General features: G+C 42.1%; 1 protein-coding gene across 1 annotated transcript in view; it reads left to right on the forward strand.

Annotated features, from left to right (window-relative positions):
• Positions 1-97: 97 nt before the first annotated feature.
• The window catches only part of LOC102092642 (T-box-containing protein TBX6L), a 32,033-nt gene continuing 16,353 nt past the window's right edge, over positions 98-15,777 (forward strand). Inside the window, exons 1-2 of the mRNA XM_005503880.3 lie at positions 98-10,754; positions 11,461-15,712. The gene's annotated coding sequence lies outside the window, so the exon portion shown is untranslated. The remainder of the gene's footprint in view (positions 10,755-11,460; positions 15,713-15,777) is intronic.

Here is a 15,777-nt window from a genome sequence, read left to right on the forward strand (position 1 = left end):
CCTCCCTTCCTTTTCTATCTTGGATAAGAAGGTGGTGAAGGAAGCGGGTGGAGAAGCCTCTTCCTTTTGTGAAGGCTGCCGGAGCTCTTCCAATGGGGTTGGTTTTATGTGAGCCAGAACCCGTGTTGCCAGGATGGCCTGCAAGGGGTTCACTTTCCCACAGAGATGTGCTCTGAACTCTTTTTCACCTGTCCAAGTGTGTCTGTGTGCTCACCAACAACCTAAGGGGTAAGACAACACATAGTAAACAGGATCACATAGAATATTTAGCTGTACGAATTAGCATTTAATGCACTCTTAGGGTGATCGCTCTTGTTCACCATAAGAATGGTGAATGGACCCTGAATAAAAAGTAGCATCAAACTTTGTATTACAAGTTTATTCTCATATTTTGAGTTATTTGTTGTGAACAAAACGTAATTTGTAAGCAAGTGAGCATATCCATCTTGGGCTTATTAACAACTGTTTGTGTAACTTGGTAATTTGCAAGTGATAGGTGAGCTGGGTGCAACTGATTTGGAAAAGATCAGATAACTGAATGGTAAAAGCAAATGGGTATTTTCTTTGGTGTGGGTTATTATGAATGTAGTGTATAATGTACCTAATAGGCTCAGGTAGTTCAGATAATCAGGCATGATGTTTATTTTCTAGTAGATAGCACAGGGAAAAAATGAGAAATGGGACGCAACTTGGGAGTTGTTCTCAATAGGGCTCTTTCACCCAAATAAAGTAGACTGCTTGGGCTTTTGGCTAATGTCTATTATGTATATTCTTAAATGCTTAGCTAACATATAAATTCTTAGGTCCGTGCTCTAGTGTGCATTTGATGTATGAAGACGGAGCATTTGATTTTCTTAATTGAGTTCGGTCACTGAAAGTGGTTGTTTTCATTTATTTTTCTTAAGGATTATTGACATTACATGTTTTGCCCCCCCTTTTTTTCTTCTCCTCCAGAGCTTGCTAAAATGCCTGATCTTGAGCTTTCTTCTCTCTTCTAGTCCTGCTTTTTGTGAAGGATTTAGTTCTTGGTGGTTAAAGAAAGTTAGAATAGTCAGTTGAAACTGTTCCTGTCAGCAAAGAGAACTGGATTTTGCTGATCTGCTCTGAAGTCATTGTAGTCTTCAAACTGCATGACTTGTTTTAGCCTGTATTCAAAACTCTTTCCTGCTGTTTGGTGTGGTTTTGGGGACTTTTTTGTCTCTGATCTTTCATTCACATTGCGCGCTCCAGTAGTTCAAGGATTTTATCTCGCGAAGTTCCTGAGACTGAAGTGCAGAGGCCACCTCCTTCAAGTCCTGCCCTTCGGCTCATCACTAAATGATGTCTTGCTCAGCTCTGCCCTGTCTTCCCCAACAGGTGTTGCTGCTCCTGCGCACTGGAGGAGCTGTTTGCTTATCCAGGTGTGACACTGGCCCTGTAAGTACAGCTCACACGGTTCTTCTGTCCAAGGAACCGAATTGTAGAATTCTAGTGAAGGTGCCAGGGTCACTGGATGCATTTACAGACAATGTGTGTCTGAAGCACCATCCCTGAAGGTACTTGGAGCAAGAACTTCAAATCCTTACAAACAGAAGTATTTACTTCACGTGGTATCTTCTGAAGCCTGGCAATGTAATTTTGTGAAATAAATTAAAAAAAAAAACCCAACCAACCCAAAAAACAAAAAAACCCAACCACATGGTAAAACTACGGTTAGTTATAAGTCTATTTGCAGTAGTTGCTTTGATTTCAGTCTGATCCTAGTTGTTATAACTTGAAATCCAAGTATAGGTAAGTTCCATCTTACCAGGTGAGTAATGTAAATAAATGTCAACATCTGTCGTCAGGATTTACCGGGTAACTTTTGTTTCTAAAATCTTGGTGTTCCCAGGTGTTTTTCTAACGTGCCAGACAAATAAATGGCAGCTACTGAAGTATTTTGCTTTTGTATGTGTTTGGTTTGGTTTTCCCTGTGAAGCTCTGGGGACAGGAATGTCTGATGCCTGAAGTGAGGTGAAGCCTTTGACTTGTTTTGTTCCTGCCAGTAGTTGATTAAAAAGCCAAACTGTTAAGACTTCAAGGCAAATAACAAAGACATTTTTGTTTCAAAGCAAATGGAGAAAGTAATTATTTTGAATAGGATGTTGAGTGTAATTGTAGATGGTTAAAACACTTTCTGTGTTTCAAAACATGGTAGGATATCTCTTTCACTCATAAGCATTGTTAAGGTCTATAGTACTGGGATTTGGTTATGTTTAATGCGGTTTCATTTCCTAACACAATGATTATATAATCTATGTATAGTTAAGCCCATCAATAATTTGTTTCTCTAAGGCTTACTAAGAATTAATTTTGTTGGGCACAGCTGTCACTGGTGGCTTCTGCCCACTGTCTCAGAAACACCGTTCTTCAAAAGCTAATGTTTCATTCCACAACCAAAATATTGAATCAAGGAAGATACCAAGTATCTTCCTTAATTTTATCATGTACTAGGGCTTGTCAGTTGTTGTCACTTGCTTGTTTTTTGTTTTGTTTTTAATTAGAATGAGATTTCTTCATGAAAAATGAAATTAATGTCTTCTGCAACCAAAATAAACACCATATGTTCAGGGAGAAAGGGACCAGGAAAAGATGAAGATGGTGTGGCAGCAAAAACTGACTAGGAGGCAAAATGGACTTATTGGGCACAGGGGCCAGGTGAGAACAGACCGAGTCTCACCTGCCTGGGTGGGATCACACCGTTCAATTCAATAGTCTGGTTTTGGCACTGCTGATGGGGTTTCAATGAAGCTAAAAACATGAGTGACAGGGTAAATGAGTTGGGATGCTCAGAAGAAAAAGCAGCAGGCACAAATCTTGTGATCTCTTACTTAGTCATGTAAAGCTGGATTGAAGAAGCTTTATTCTTGCAGTTGAAGATGGTGGCACAAACTTCAGCGTAGGTGTTGAGTGCTAATTGCCGTCTTCCCTTTCTTCCAGCTGGTGGCAAGGAATCCGCTCATCCTGAGCTTTGAAGCTTGTGTCAGGATTTTGGGAGCGACCTTGAGGAGCCGTACCACAGGCTGCAGGAGCCCAAGTTTGCCTCGGTGAGAACTTCCCTGTGGGACTCAGGGCTGTTGTTGCGGGGCACAGTGCAACAAGTGACATTGGGAAGGGGAACAGGTGGGCATCTGAGGTGGTTTTGGCTTCTGGGGGACGACTTGACTTGCCTTGAATGGCTCTTTGACCTTAGTACCTAGAGGCTCCGGGCAAATCTCACCGCACATCTCTTGTTCCTGCTGCTTATTTAGTGCGTGTATGAGGATGACACCTGTCCGCAAGTGCTTGTTAGGCAACTCCAGAGCCCCTGTTCTGCAGTCTTCAAAGCTGCCATAGAGCTCCCCGACCTCTCTGCAGCTTTGTTCATATAATGTAGGTATCTTGCTGCCTGTGGATTTGTTTTGGCCACAGCTGACCCTCAAAATGAGTGAGGGCCTTAGAGAATGTATATGAAACATGCACATTTGGACACATCTACACCAAGCATGAGCTCTGTACCATGTCTTAAAGGAGTTCAGTGCTTGCAGAGGAGGCTCAGATGCAACCTCACAGCACAGCAGCTGTGGATATCAAGGGGCATGTTAGCTCCAAAATATTGTATATTATGAATGGGTTTATCTCTAGTAAAATGTCATGTATGAATAAGAACAAGGTATATGGCAGGGTGCCACCTCAAGGCTCTGAGCGCATCCCTGTGTAGCCCTGTGCCCGAAGTCTTCCCATGTCATTTGAGAGTGACACTTTCTGCGGTGGGAGCGCTAGAGGGGGCCCTAGGACAGAGAAGAAGAAAAAGGAAAAAACCCAGAACCCCCAACCCCTGAAATGGATGAACAGGATCTATCTTTAAACTTCTGAAAGACTGAATTACATTGCTGGATTTTACCTCTTTTACACCTAAGGGCTCTCTACAGTTGTACTGTCTGTCCTTTTCATACTTACATCTTTTGATTCAAAGCAGAGAGAATGAGAATTCTTATACCCGCCTTACAGGATTCTGTCTCATGTTCCTGGCCATAGTGCGGTGGCGGGGCATGAAATCTCAATTTGTTAGCATTAATATTGCAACTTAGCAGGAAAACAGAACCACTGTATATTTACTTTCTACATGAAAATGTTTGCCCCATAATTATGTTTTTTCCTTCTGTTTCTTTCCCCTATAAAAAGCCTACTGCATGTTTTCCTTTTTCTTAATGTGCAGCACATTATAATGGGGGAGGGAAAGAGTATCTTTTGACAGTTAATCTTACATAGAAAGACTCAACACTTTCAGGTTTGTCAGTGTAAATCCTGATTAATTCAGTCTAGCTCATAGCAGTGGCATGAGGTTTGTACCAGCATAAAACTCATGGATCTATAAAATGTTTTGAGATAGCTTCATTGAAGTAAAATTCTAGTTGGGGACAAAAATGTGTATGAAAATGATGGAAGAAATATGTACCTTTCACGCTTGGAATAAATCTTGCATAACTGCCTCTGTTATGTGAAGTAGCCAGGAGGTGAGATCAAGTCCTGGTGTCATCCTGCAGAAACGCACATGGAACAGGATAGTGAGATGGAGCTGGGGCTGTGAACTGACGGCAAAACCAGGAAAACAAAGTCACTTCTACCAAAGGGAAACGTAAGATCGCACTTCTGCCTGCATTTACGATTTATCTGCACAATTAAATGATTGTGCATATGGCTTGGTACAAAAGCGTTCAATTATAAAATCCCAGTGGGAGGAGCACTTCGCAATGTCTCTCTAAGTACTTTGTCTTATTGAAGGAAACTGCCTATCTAAAACCAGGTTAACATATATGGTAAAAAGTAGATTTGCTTTCAGATTAGACACTGATATCCCCTCTCAGTTTTTATTTCTCAGCTTGTATTTTCTCTCCCTCTGTTTCAGAGATCCTGCAAACAACAGTGAATTCCAGTATAAATGGAATATATTACAAAGTTCATATATGGTATAAGCATACGAGAACTACATTATAATGGTATTAATTTAATTTTAATTAGAGGGATATTATTCTAACTACAAGTGAAAGGCCTTTGGCAGGCCAAAGGCATTTTAGACACAGTTCTTTGTGCGTAAATTCTTAATTGTCATGTATAACTACAGTTAGCTTAAGAACCTGTCTTATGTATTCACATTCTTTTCTTTTTATTGCTCTGAGGAGATATGACAGATATAGAGGGCTGTTCACTAGAAATCATACACAACTGAGTTTTATTTGCAAATACACATGGCATGAACTATTATCTAATATAGCACTGAACACATTACTGTTCAGTAGTAATTAATAAAGGATGTTATTAGAAGTGTTCTTTGATTCCTTGTAATATAAGTCACACCAGAGAGATAATTTCCTGAAGTTCCACACTAAAATGTGTGAAGAGTCACATTTTCTCTTCTTAAGTGCATAGGTATATATAAATATAACTCCTCAAAGAAGATTGCAGTGATCATTTTCTTTTCCTCTTAAGAGATGGCACTAGATGTGTTCTCAAAGAATAGCTTAACTTGTTAATTGAGCTGACATATAAAACCACCATGCTATATGAATGTCAGAAAGCAGTAGTTTGAATATGGAAATGTGTCACTTAGGAATGTCTAGACTGTATATTAGATTTCCATTAAGTTAGAGTGGGTTAGGAAAAAAAGAATAGTGGAAGTTACTGATCTTCCAACATCAATTTGCAACGCTGTGCCCTCAGTGCAAGCTCAAACAAATCACAGTGCTGCTACCACTTTCCCAATAGACGGCACGGCTGGAAGTGCTTCCTATACTTAATAAGTAAATGGGCTTTCCTGGGAGCAAAACAAAGAGCCTGATGTGTTGTCTCGCAGCAAGTAGCAGTGGTACAAGATGATTTTTAGTTTGGCTTTCTTGAACATAATAATAGCATGGGTTTGCACATTGTAAAGTTCTGCTGCAAAGTGAAGCGTGGGAGTTTCTTGTTGATAACTGGGGTCTGCTGATCCCTTTGCTTTGCTGCGGAAAGAAGCATTTAAATTCTGCCAGTGCGGTTAGAACCAGCCATTGGCATCTCGGCACTCCGGCCAGCTCACGTTTTAGTCGTGGGAAGACAGGGACATGGGTCTTTCTGTAGCAGCCAAACAAGCCGAGTGCATTTACTGGTACACTCTTGGATGCACCATGATGCTTTTCATCCCCTCTAAAATCCGTCTTCCCATGAACTGAGCAAAGGTTCTCCTGCAACAGCAAGTTTTACCAGGCCTGTGCTTCGGAAGTTGTTAGCAGGTTTTCTCACTGTAAGAGGAAAAATGAGAAAGCAGTGTGGGATTCCTAGAAATCCAGCCGCCTCAGAGGTATTTTAATCCTTGTGTGTCTTCCAGTGCCTCCCAGTGGTTACTGGTCTGTCCCAGTTCAGCTGGGATGGCAGGTGCCCGGCCTGCTCTGAGGGATGTGGGACATGGGTGTTGGCAGCTGGGAAGGGGCAGACACCAGGTCCTGGACAACTGCACATGATGCACATCACGGCTCTGGGGACCTTACTGTCTGAATTAATGAGTTCACTGTTAGACAGTTGATAATTCAATTTAAATGTGAGAGAGAGTAAATAGCATGTGCTTATATGCACTCCTGCTGCATTTGCTTTTTTAATGAGATTAACTTCTTGCAATTTCAGCAAAACTCAAATATTTACATTACCATTATAATGCCCGGTGTGTGTGTGTGGTCACATTTCAGTAATGGCGACTCAGATCTAAAGTGCAGCAACTGTTGCGTTATTTAGTACTGTGAGGACAAATGGAAAAGTGGATGCAAAGAATATGAAAATATGTAAATGCTATTTCCAAGTGCAGGCGGTCTGCTGGGGAAGAGGGAGAAGGACAATATTTCATCTGAAATATGTGCCTGATTCAACAAAGTACCTAAATATAAATGACTGTTGATTTCAATGAAGATAGCAAAGAGCACTGGCAGCTTATATTTCACCTTGGGCTTAAATTGTATACAATTTGTTTAGTGACCTAAAGTATTTCTACAACTGAAATTTCCATCGGAAACAGGTGCTTTAAAATAAATAGACTCAACTTCCTCAGTACATGCAAACTCAGAAGTTCACAGTTAACCAATGAAAAACGTAAAATGCCCAAGAAAGGTGAAACTATCTCTGTTGAATAAAAATTTCAGCCCAAATGAAATATGTGGGAAAGTGACTATGAAGAACAGGCTTGGGTACGGTAGGGTGTGCTCATAAAATGACAATATAATGTGAGCTTTTGGATAACAAATCCATCAGAGTAAAGAGGAACAAACTGTAGTTTTAGAATTGTGCTAGATTCATTTGAGAGCAGTACTGAGGAAGTCAGAATTCCCCCAGTAGTTCTCCCTAAAATTCAGATTGCTGTGGCACATGGACGAACTTTGCAGAGCAACTGACGTTATCTGTGTAAGTTCCACAAAGGAAGATTATAAAATGAATTCTGCTTAGTGATACCTGGGTTTGTGTGACACCTGGGCCAGGGTGTTTATTAGGAATATCATGTTCTTTAACAGCTTTTCTCTCCCATCCTTAGTGGTTGATATTGTTCCAGCAAGGAAATCCTGGTGGCTTTCAGAACAGTAGCAGCAGAGCTGGTGGGATTTACTGGATATGGTGGACTAGGAGCTGCCTGCTCCTTAGTGTGTGCTCTGTCTGGGCTTTGTCAATATTCACTTTCCACACCTATTTCATAATAACACCATCGATTTATTGGTTCAGTCATAAGGATCAAAAGAACTGAGTTGTGCATCAGAGCTTTCCCACTAGCTGGTGACTTTTTCAATTAACTATTTATTGTCCATTTTCTGTCTCTAATAAATGGAAATTACTTGTAAAAATAACATTAAAAAGGGGAAAAAAAACCCAAACAACAAACCAAACCATGAAAATTAAAAAAAAAAAAAAAAAAAAAAAACAAAAAAAAAAACAAGTGTCCACTGAATTTGAAGCCAGGACATTTTTGTAGATCTTCAGTTGCTTGTAATTTTATCTTCTATGCCATTTTAGTCAAAACTATGGCTAAATGATGTTTCTTTTTCCATTGTGAATGAATAAAATCTACTAGGAACTGCTCCCATGGTTGAGTTACACAAGAGTGATACAGAAATTCACCTGAGCTTTTGTCATGGTGAATAACGCAGAGCTTTGCGTGAGCAGAGCTCTAGAGAACACGAACAAGTATCCAAGCTCGTGCAAGTATAGAACATACTCTGTTTTTTAGAGAGTCCTTAGCTCTGATTGCTGAGAAATTGGGATAATTCTGCACAGCAAAACCAAGTATTTTTTTCTAATCAAGACTTACTTAGGTATTTCATTTTTTTCCTACGCCTCAGTTGATATTTCCTGTGTCTTGTAACCATTTAACAGTATGTTACTAACCATCCATTATGTCCTGCCTTACTCTTTCAGATGAAAGAGCCATGTAAAAAAAGAATTCGCCAGCCCCTGTGACTGAATTTGAGCGATAATGTCAATGGAATTAACACATTGCCATTGTTGAATGGTCTCCTGTGGCTATATAAACATCAAGGTAACACATTTCCAAAGCAGAAGGCAATACTGCTGCAATACTGTTGTTTTGAGAATATTTCCTTACTGCCAAAATACTGATGTACATTTAGTATTTTGCCTGGTGGAAGATAATTGTTTGTTTGTTTGTTTTTAAAAAAGGTTGATTTTCCTACTTTTATTTTTACTGAATTCTGGTTTATTTGCTGAAGAAAATGTGTTAGTTGTTTGGCTAAACATGGGATGGGAGCATAAGTACGTTGAGGTTTATTTGAGATGACCTCTTATTGGTAACTACATTTAAATGACAGCTCTCCTAAGGGCCTGATTCCATCTCTGAAGAAGATCTGCTGGAAAAGCTGGGGCAGAACTGCCTTCAGGAAACCCAGGATTCCTCAGCCTGGGGAGAGGCTGCTTGGGAATAATTGTCTCCTGCCCTGGCTTCAGCCATCAGCACCGCTTCTATCTCTGAGGCCTTTATCTCTGAAATAGACTGAGGCTTTTAAATACCTTTGGTATGTTGCTGAGTAAAATATTGATAAGACACAAGTTTTGGGTTTAGTTTTGGGGATGGCAAAGAAATTGTGAGGCCAGGCTAATCAGGTAACTTTTTAACTGTGATAGTCCCACTATGGGCTCATTGTCACCGTCTCACCTAAAGCAAGAGAGAAATAACTGATGTGGGTGTTGCACAGAAACTGTTTGTAGTTCCTTGTGTCACAAAACCATTGACAGTGGCTGCACTGCAGAAGCCAGAGCTGGGCAGTTAGGACATGCAGGTAACAGTAATTATTTCCTTTACTATGAGTTTCCTGATCCTGGGTGCAAATGGAAAAAGAACCTGTACTTCTGCAAGTATCCTCTCATTTGTCTTCAGGCAGCAAGTGTTAAACCAGAACCTGACAAGTTCTGTTCCTCAACACCCCTTGTTATGTGAGTTTTACTTCTCTGCAGTCACCTTTGAATGATCAGTCAATGGTTTTGCTGCATTTTTACTGGTCAGAGACCTTAAGCCAGGTGCCGAAAGGTGGGCAGTCAGTCTCAAGGTTGACCTCACCAGGCAGAGACAAACATCCCTGTCTGGGATCCACGAGACGTAGCCACTGCCTCTGCCAGAGCTGCATCAGTTCTGGGGAAAAGGACTTCCGTTTGCAAAGCTGAATCTGGCACTTTCGTGAACATTAGGGCTGAAACAAGAGAGGGAGGGACTCACCATCCTGGTTTGCTGTAAGAATAGCTCTGACCTGGATGCCTCAAATGAGAAGACTTCAGCATGGGGAATGTTCTGTTTCTGGACTGCTCTTGGATAACAACGGATAGAACAGAAAGTTGTGATGTATGGAAGGAGGAGCTGTGCATGGCAGGAGTTTGTTAGGACATGGAAAACGGCTTGGTGAATCATGAACACTGTGCGTGAGTTAAATAAACAAGGTAGGCTTGGTTTGTGTAACCTGGAGTCCTGTTTTCTCCCGTGAGGGCTGTTTGGAGCACTCTGAAAGCAGAGAGGACAACAGCCGGTAAACTTTGTGCTTCAGAATTGCACAGAAACAGCCTATTTCATTCGCGGATCAATCTTTTGTCAGCCCTAACTCAGTGGCTGATGGCTTTAGTGTATCCACTGTCACCCAAAGGCACTTCTTGGGAGATGAAACCCAGTGGCTCAATAACTTGACACCTTCCCCATCGCTCTGGCTTGGGCTTAGGAGTGGGGAACAGGAGTGCTCTGCCAGGCTCAGCAACATTTAGATTGCAGTCATGCCTCCCGTGGGAGTCAGTAGCTGGTCATTTGTGAATTATGATGTGTGGAAATCTAGGATTTTATTTTTGTAAATCCTTAGCTGGGTGCAAAAGCTGATGGCAGGACCCCTGAGCCCAGCAGGAGAAAACTAATGACAGAAGCGGGTACAGCCTGGTGCATTTTTATTTTCCTTCACTGTGTCTTCCCTTTCTTTTTTTCCCTTCTTTCTTTCTTTGTAACCACACTTTTTCATATATATTTTCCCTCCACCTACCCAGTTGTTTTTTTTGGCAGGAATGCAGGTTCTCCTGAACAAATGAGAAACAGCCTCCTCTGAAGAACAGGAGTTATGGAGCCTTTGTGCACTTCTGCTGTAGCGTTTTTCAGGAAACCTGTCTGCAGGTGGCTCACGACACCAAGTGCCAAAACGGGCACCTGCTTGGCGACAGCTGCAGCTTTGGCCAACAGCAAATAGCACCAGTGACAATGCCAGGTGGGAGAAGGTGGTCCATCATCTGAGTCACCTAATATGCTTGTGATTTTATCACCTCAGACTGTAATAAAGTAGTTGTAGGTATTTACCATGAGACCTAAATGTCTAGCAGAAAACCCTGAACGTTGCACCTTTGGACAGTGCACACTACAAGTGAGAAGATGTTGAGAAGGCTGATCCCCCTCCCCCAGACACTCCATCCAGGTTTTCCAGCTCTTAGGAGTCACTGGAAGAAAGAACCAGTTTCCTGACAGAGAATTAAGATCACCAGTAAAGCTCTGAAGCGGCAGCATCTTGTAAGAGAAGCCTGGACATTTCCCTCTGCTTGAATCTGTGTCAAATGTGTGCTCCTGTCATAACCAGTACTTCACAAGTGTATGTGAAACAGATCTAAAGACTTGCATGATCTTGCTGCTGGTGTTTCCTCTCTAACCCACTTTCCTGGTTTCAGCCCAACTTGGCAGAAGTGTAGAAGTCACACAGATGAGTTGGGTCCTTTGGGGTTTTTGAGAATGCTCTGAGGTGCAATGTGAGTAAATGTAATAGCAGGGAATCCAAACAGGAAAGCTCCTTTTTAAATGCCTCAGTCATGAGACGAGCATCAGTCAGAGCTCAATGGGCCACCAGGTACATGCTGTAGTAATGCACAATGTGAATATTCCTTGCACCCTGTCATAATCTGGTTTGGTTTTTTACTTTGTATTAGGAGGAAGAAGCTGAGCAGCACCAAGCAGCAAAGCAGGCCAGCAGCGAGGAGGAAGAGGAGAACCATCAGCTCCTCCGTGGTGAGCCCAAACCTGTGTTGCAGGCAGACTTAACTCCACTGAGTCTGACCTGGCAGTAGCTCCCTGCAGATGCTTAAACCAGTAACTGCAGCATTAAAGGGTGGCAAAACCAGCAACCTTATTATTGATAAGCATCTAATCTGTACTCAGAAAGAATACTTGCTCTCAAATACGACTTCATTTTCCTCCTGCACACTCCTCAGCACTCTTCTTAGCAGAATTTAAATATTTCCATTGAATTTACATTATATCGTTATTTGTGTCTCCATTTGATCAGCAGGTGCAGCTTAGGTTGTAAAGTGCCGGTCATTTAGAAACAGTTTTGCCGTCACAACAGCAAAGATTGTGTTTCTAGAATGGTACCTATTATGTGTGCGTTAGTGATCATGAGGTTAGAGAGGAGAAGAAATTGAAGTCATTTATGCCTAAGTAGCTGAAATCCAGTATTTTCAGTATAACGCAGTCACTGCACACCTCTGTCATCCTCAGTCCCAGTGGAATTTGCCTGTATAACTGTTCAGATAGCTCAAAACGATGCATTGTTCTTTGGTTTCCCAAGGAATTGCAACCAATGTATTTAAATCATTCAAGTGCCCAGTATTCTTAACAACTTAGAAGCATTTGTCCGCTATAGTAGGGCTATTTTTTTATTTATTTTTCTAAACACATCTATCCAAAATGATGTTAAGGCTTTTATATTCACAGCAGGGTGCGTGGTGTAGTGTGGTTTAAATATCCCTTTAATCACTAAGGATGTAATAAAAACAAGAAGAGTTCTTTGAGCTGCAGAGTGTTACCCAGGGAAAAATCCACTCTGGAGCTTACAAATGTGAGCTGAAGAGACAAACTGGGCAATAAAAGCCACAACTACGGACCAAACCGGCTAAAAGTTGGTCTGTAGCTGCTCATCAGGAGCTGAGACTTGGAGGGGAGGGGGGAAAGGCCATTCAGCACCTCCAGAGCCATAAGAGCCAGGTCATAAACACTTCACAATCTGCTGGGTGGGGGGAGGGAGCGCTGGGTCTGTGATCCTGCCTGGGGTTTGTACCCTGGCCCGTGGCTGCAACAAAGAATGGGTAGGAGGAATTTGCCAATATGAGAAGAATGGAGGAAAAAATCTAGACAAATTAGGGGTAGCTGTGATTGATTATGTCGCTTCATGTACATTTATGACAGTGTCAACCCATTTAGGATTCTGTGAAACCTGACAGGTGCTTTTTTCCATTATTTGTGATGTTGAAGGATTCTTACCTGAATATTTGCTACCAGGTGATGAACAAGTTGGGTGAAAAAAAGTGCAGCTTATCCAAGGACTTTCTGCTTAAAATGAACACATATTTCCAGTTCTCTGTTACTGACTTCAAACTTTGCAAAGATTATGGATGTCCCATCATAATGTTCTGTATCAGCTTTCAAAAACTGTCTGGCAGGATATACTACATGAATCTAGCTTGGCTTTTTTTTAATGAGAGATCCTATAAATAGCTCAGCTCAGACTCTACAGGTTAGTTAGATGGGTTGTGGGTTCTGTTCCCTTCTTCCTATGACATGTATGTTTAGTTGTATGTATCCTATGGTTATATAAATTTTTACAGTTTTTTAAAATTATAAATAATACTGTAAAAGGGAAAAAAAGAACAGTAATAAGATCTTAGTAAGATGAAACATGAGTTATTGTAAAATGCTCTGAATCATAATCTACTGTGTATGATTTAATCGTTCTCTCATGCTTTCTGGTAGTGTTCTTTATCTTCCTCAAAAAATCTCTTCAGAGTTGATGATGTTGAGCTCTATACTCAGCTCTGTAGAGCTCACAACAGTTTTTAGTTTTAAATTCCAAAACATTTAAATCTTAACAGTTTTCATTTGCTCTTTGAAAACAGTTCTTTTGATCAGGAATTAAACTGTTTATTTTCTTTTGATCAGGAATTAAACTGTTTATTTGATTTCCTGTTTTGACCAGGGCCTGACTATGATGGATGGAATATGGAAACGTCCTTATGGAACTGATAGGACAAATCTGTCTTGGCAAAACCAAGTAACTTGCAAACAGCCTTGCATGATTGAAGCCTGGCTTTTCATCTGTTGGTTTCATGGCTTCACAAATGCTTACACACCGACAAAAATAATCTTTTGCAGAAACCAAAGTAGCATGACAGTGTATCTGCAATCTCAAGAGTCCAGCAATTTAGATACAGGCTTCTGGGTTTGGGCTGCTGCTTTTTCCTGTAGAGATCAGCTTTTTAACCGAGGTTGCTGCAGCGTTGTCAGCTGGGCTGCTCAGCAAAATCCATTCTGCTCAGGATTTTTTTCCCGGCTCAATTTGGGGTTAAATAAACTGCCAGCAATTTTTAAGCCTTGCACGATGTTTCTCTTTGCACATGGGTGTGTGTGCACTTGTATAAGTATAAAAGTATTTATGTGTGAATGCTAATCCAGAGCTGTTTGCCTGTTTGCTAAGGCTGGTCCTTTATGGCTCCTGATGGAGATGGGTGGGTTCTGGCAGGGCTGTCCCCGGTGCGGGGAGGCAGAGGAGCCTTTCCCATGCAGAGAGGTGTTTGCTGCTGCTTGGTGACCCTTCCCCATGCTGTCTTGCAAAGCTGTTCATGCTGCTGGAAGGTCCTTCCAGGATGTATTTCTTTGTGGATTTGAGTGGGACACAGTGCTGAGCTGTGTCTGGGAAACACAATGGCTTGGCAGGAAAACCCTGCATCTAGCATCAGGAGTCTGTGAAGATTTGAAAAAGCTCTAGACAGAAATATTTTGCATTTGACTCTGGATTGTAGCCTTTGAGGCCAAGCTCGGCCTTCAGTGTTAAGTGGCTGCTAAGTATTTCCCTTCTTGTCTCAATGCTAACTAACTGCTGGGACAAGAGGGGCATGTTCCAGGAGGGCTGGGGAGGGCGGATATGATAAAGGGGAGACAGAAGAGCATCCTCTGTTTCTTTAGTTCAGGAGCACAGCTTTGTGGCCACATACCTCAATCCACAAACCTGCAAGAGGAGAAGCCTCGTGTTAAACTTAACGATGTACAACTTCTCACTTACATGAGCCTCTTTTGCACATTCCTTTCCAAAACAGATGCTGTCATTGCTGAAATCCAGCCTTCTTCAGGGTGGGTGCAGGCATGGGGCTGGTCCCCACACACCCTGCACCTGGGTCCAGAGAGCCTGTTGTGAATTAGCATGGAGCTGTTACCAACAGGCCCTCTCCAACCAGCTGTTTTGGTTTTGCCAAATGTGATTTTTGCTTTCTGAGAGCGCAGGGAAGGTTTGGGGTCGTACATTTTGGGGCTCAGCATGGGGTTTTCAGCCCCACAGAGATCTGCCTTCTGCAAGGCCCCTCGCAGGGGTCCCAGGGTAGGGTTGCCTCGCATGGCAACGCACATGTAAGGTGCCTGAAGACACCAGGCAGCTTTTCCCAGGAAAAAGCAGTCAAACCCAATTGTAAAAAACAGGGGGGGAGGCGGGGAAGATGCCATTTCCCACCATTGGAAGAAAATGCTTCGTTATATGAGCTGCCATAAGGAACTGGGTAGGAACTGTTCCTTATGCTACCACATGATAGGAAATTATACGTACTACTTCTTCAGAGGATCTCAAAGCACTTTGCAGGCTTCTACCGTTCCTGAGGCTGCCGACAGAGACTTGCTCATAGAGCTGCCCAAATTCGGGCTGTGCTCATACTGCCAGGGCTTGGCTGTTCTGTCCCGACCCTCCCTGCTCTGGGCACTCAGCTCAGAACTGTCTGACCAGTTGCACTTATTCCCTTTTTTCTCTATGAGATATTGGTTACTAAGAAGAGCAAGGAGTTGCGTTGCTTTGAGGCAGGCACAGCCGTAATAGTTTCATCTGGCTTATTCTCTGAAAAAACACAGCATTTCCCCTGGCCCTGTGTGCATAATCAGGCCCCGTTTGCTCCGCAGCGAGCTGAGCCTGTGTATGAGGGGCAGGTTTGTGGATTCTGAAGCTGTCTGGGGAGTCTGAGGCCACTTCATGTTTTTAATTAAGTATGAAAGTGCATTGCTATCAGCGTAGGACTACCTATTTTATTTGAGGTTCTGTTGATGACACGCTGTCTTTCCACATTTTCAGTATTCATCCCACGCAGATGGCAGAGTATCCTTCAGAAAGAGTTGCCCAGATGCTATGGGATGGTGGCCTACATATTCCAGGTGGGAATCTGCTGAACGAGTCGCATTTAAATGGCAGTAAGGCTGTCCTGGTGTTCCAGAGGGGA

This window comes from Columba livia, chromosome 17 (genome assembly GCF_036013475.1).
Source record: "Columba livia isolate bColLiv1 breed racing homer chromosome 17, bColLiv1.pat.W.v2, whole genome shotgun sequence".
Taxonomy (NCBI): Eukaryota; Metazoa; Chordata; class Aves; order Columbiformes; family Columbidae; genus Columba; species Columba livia.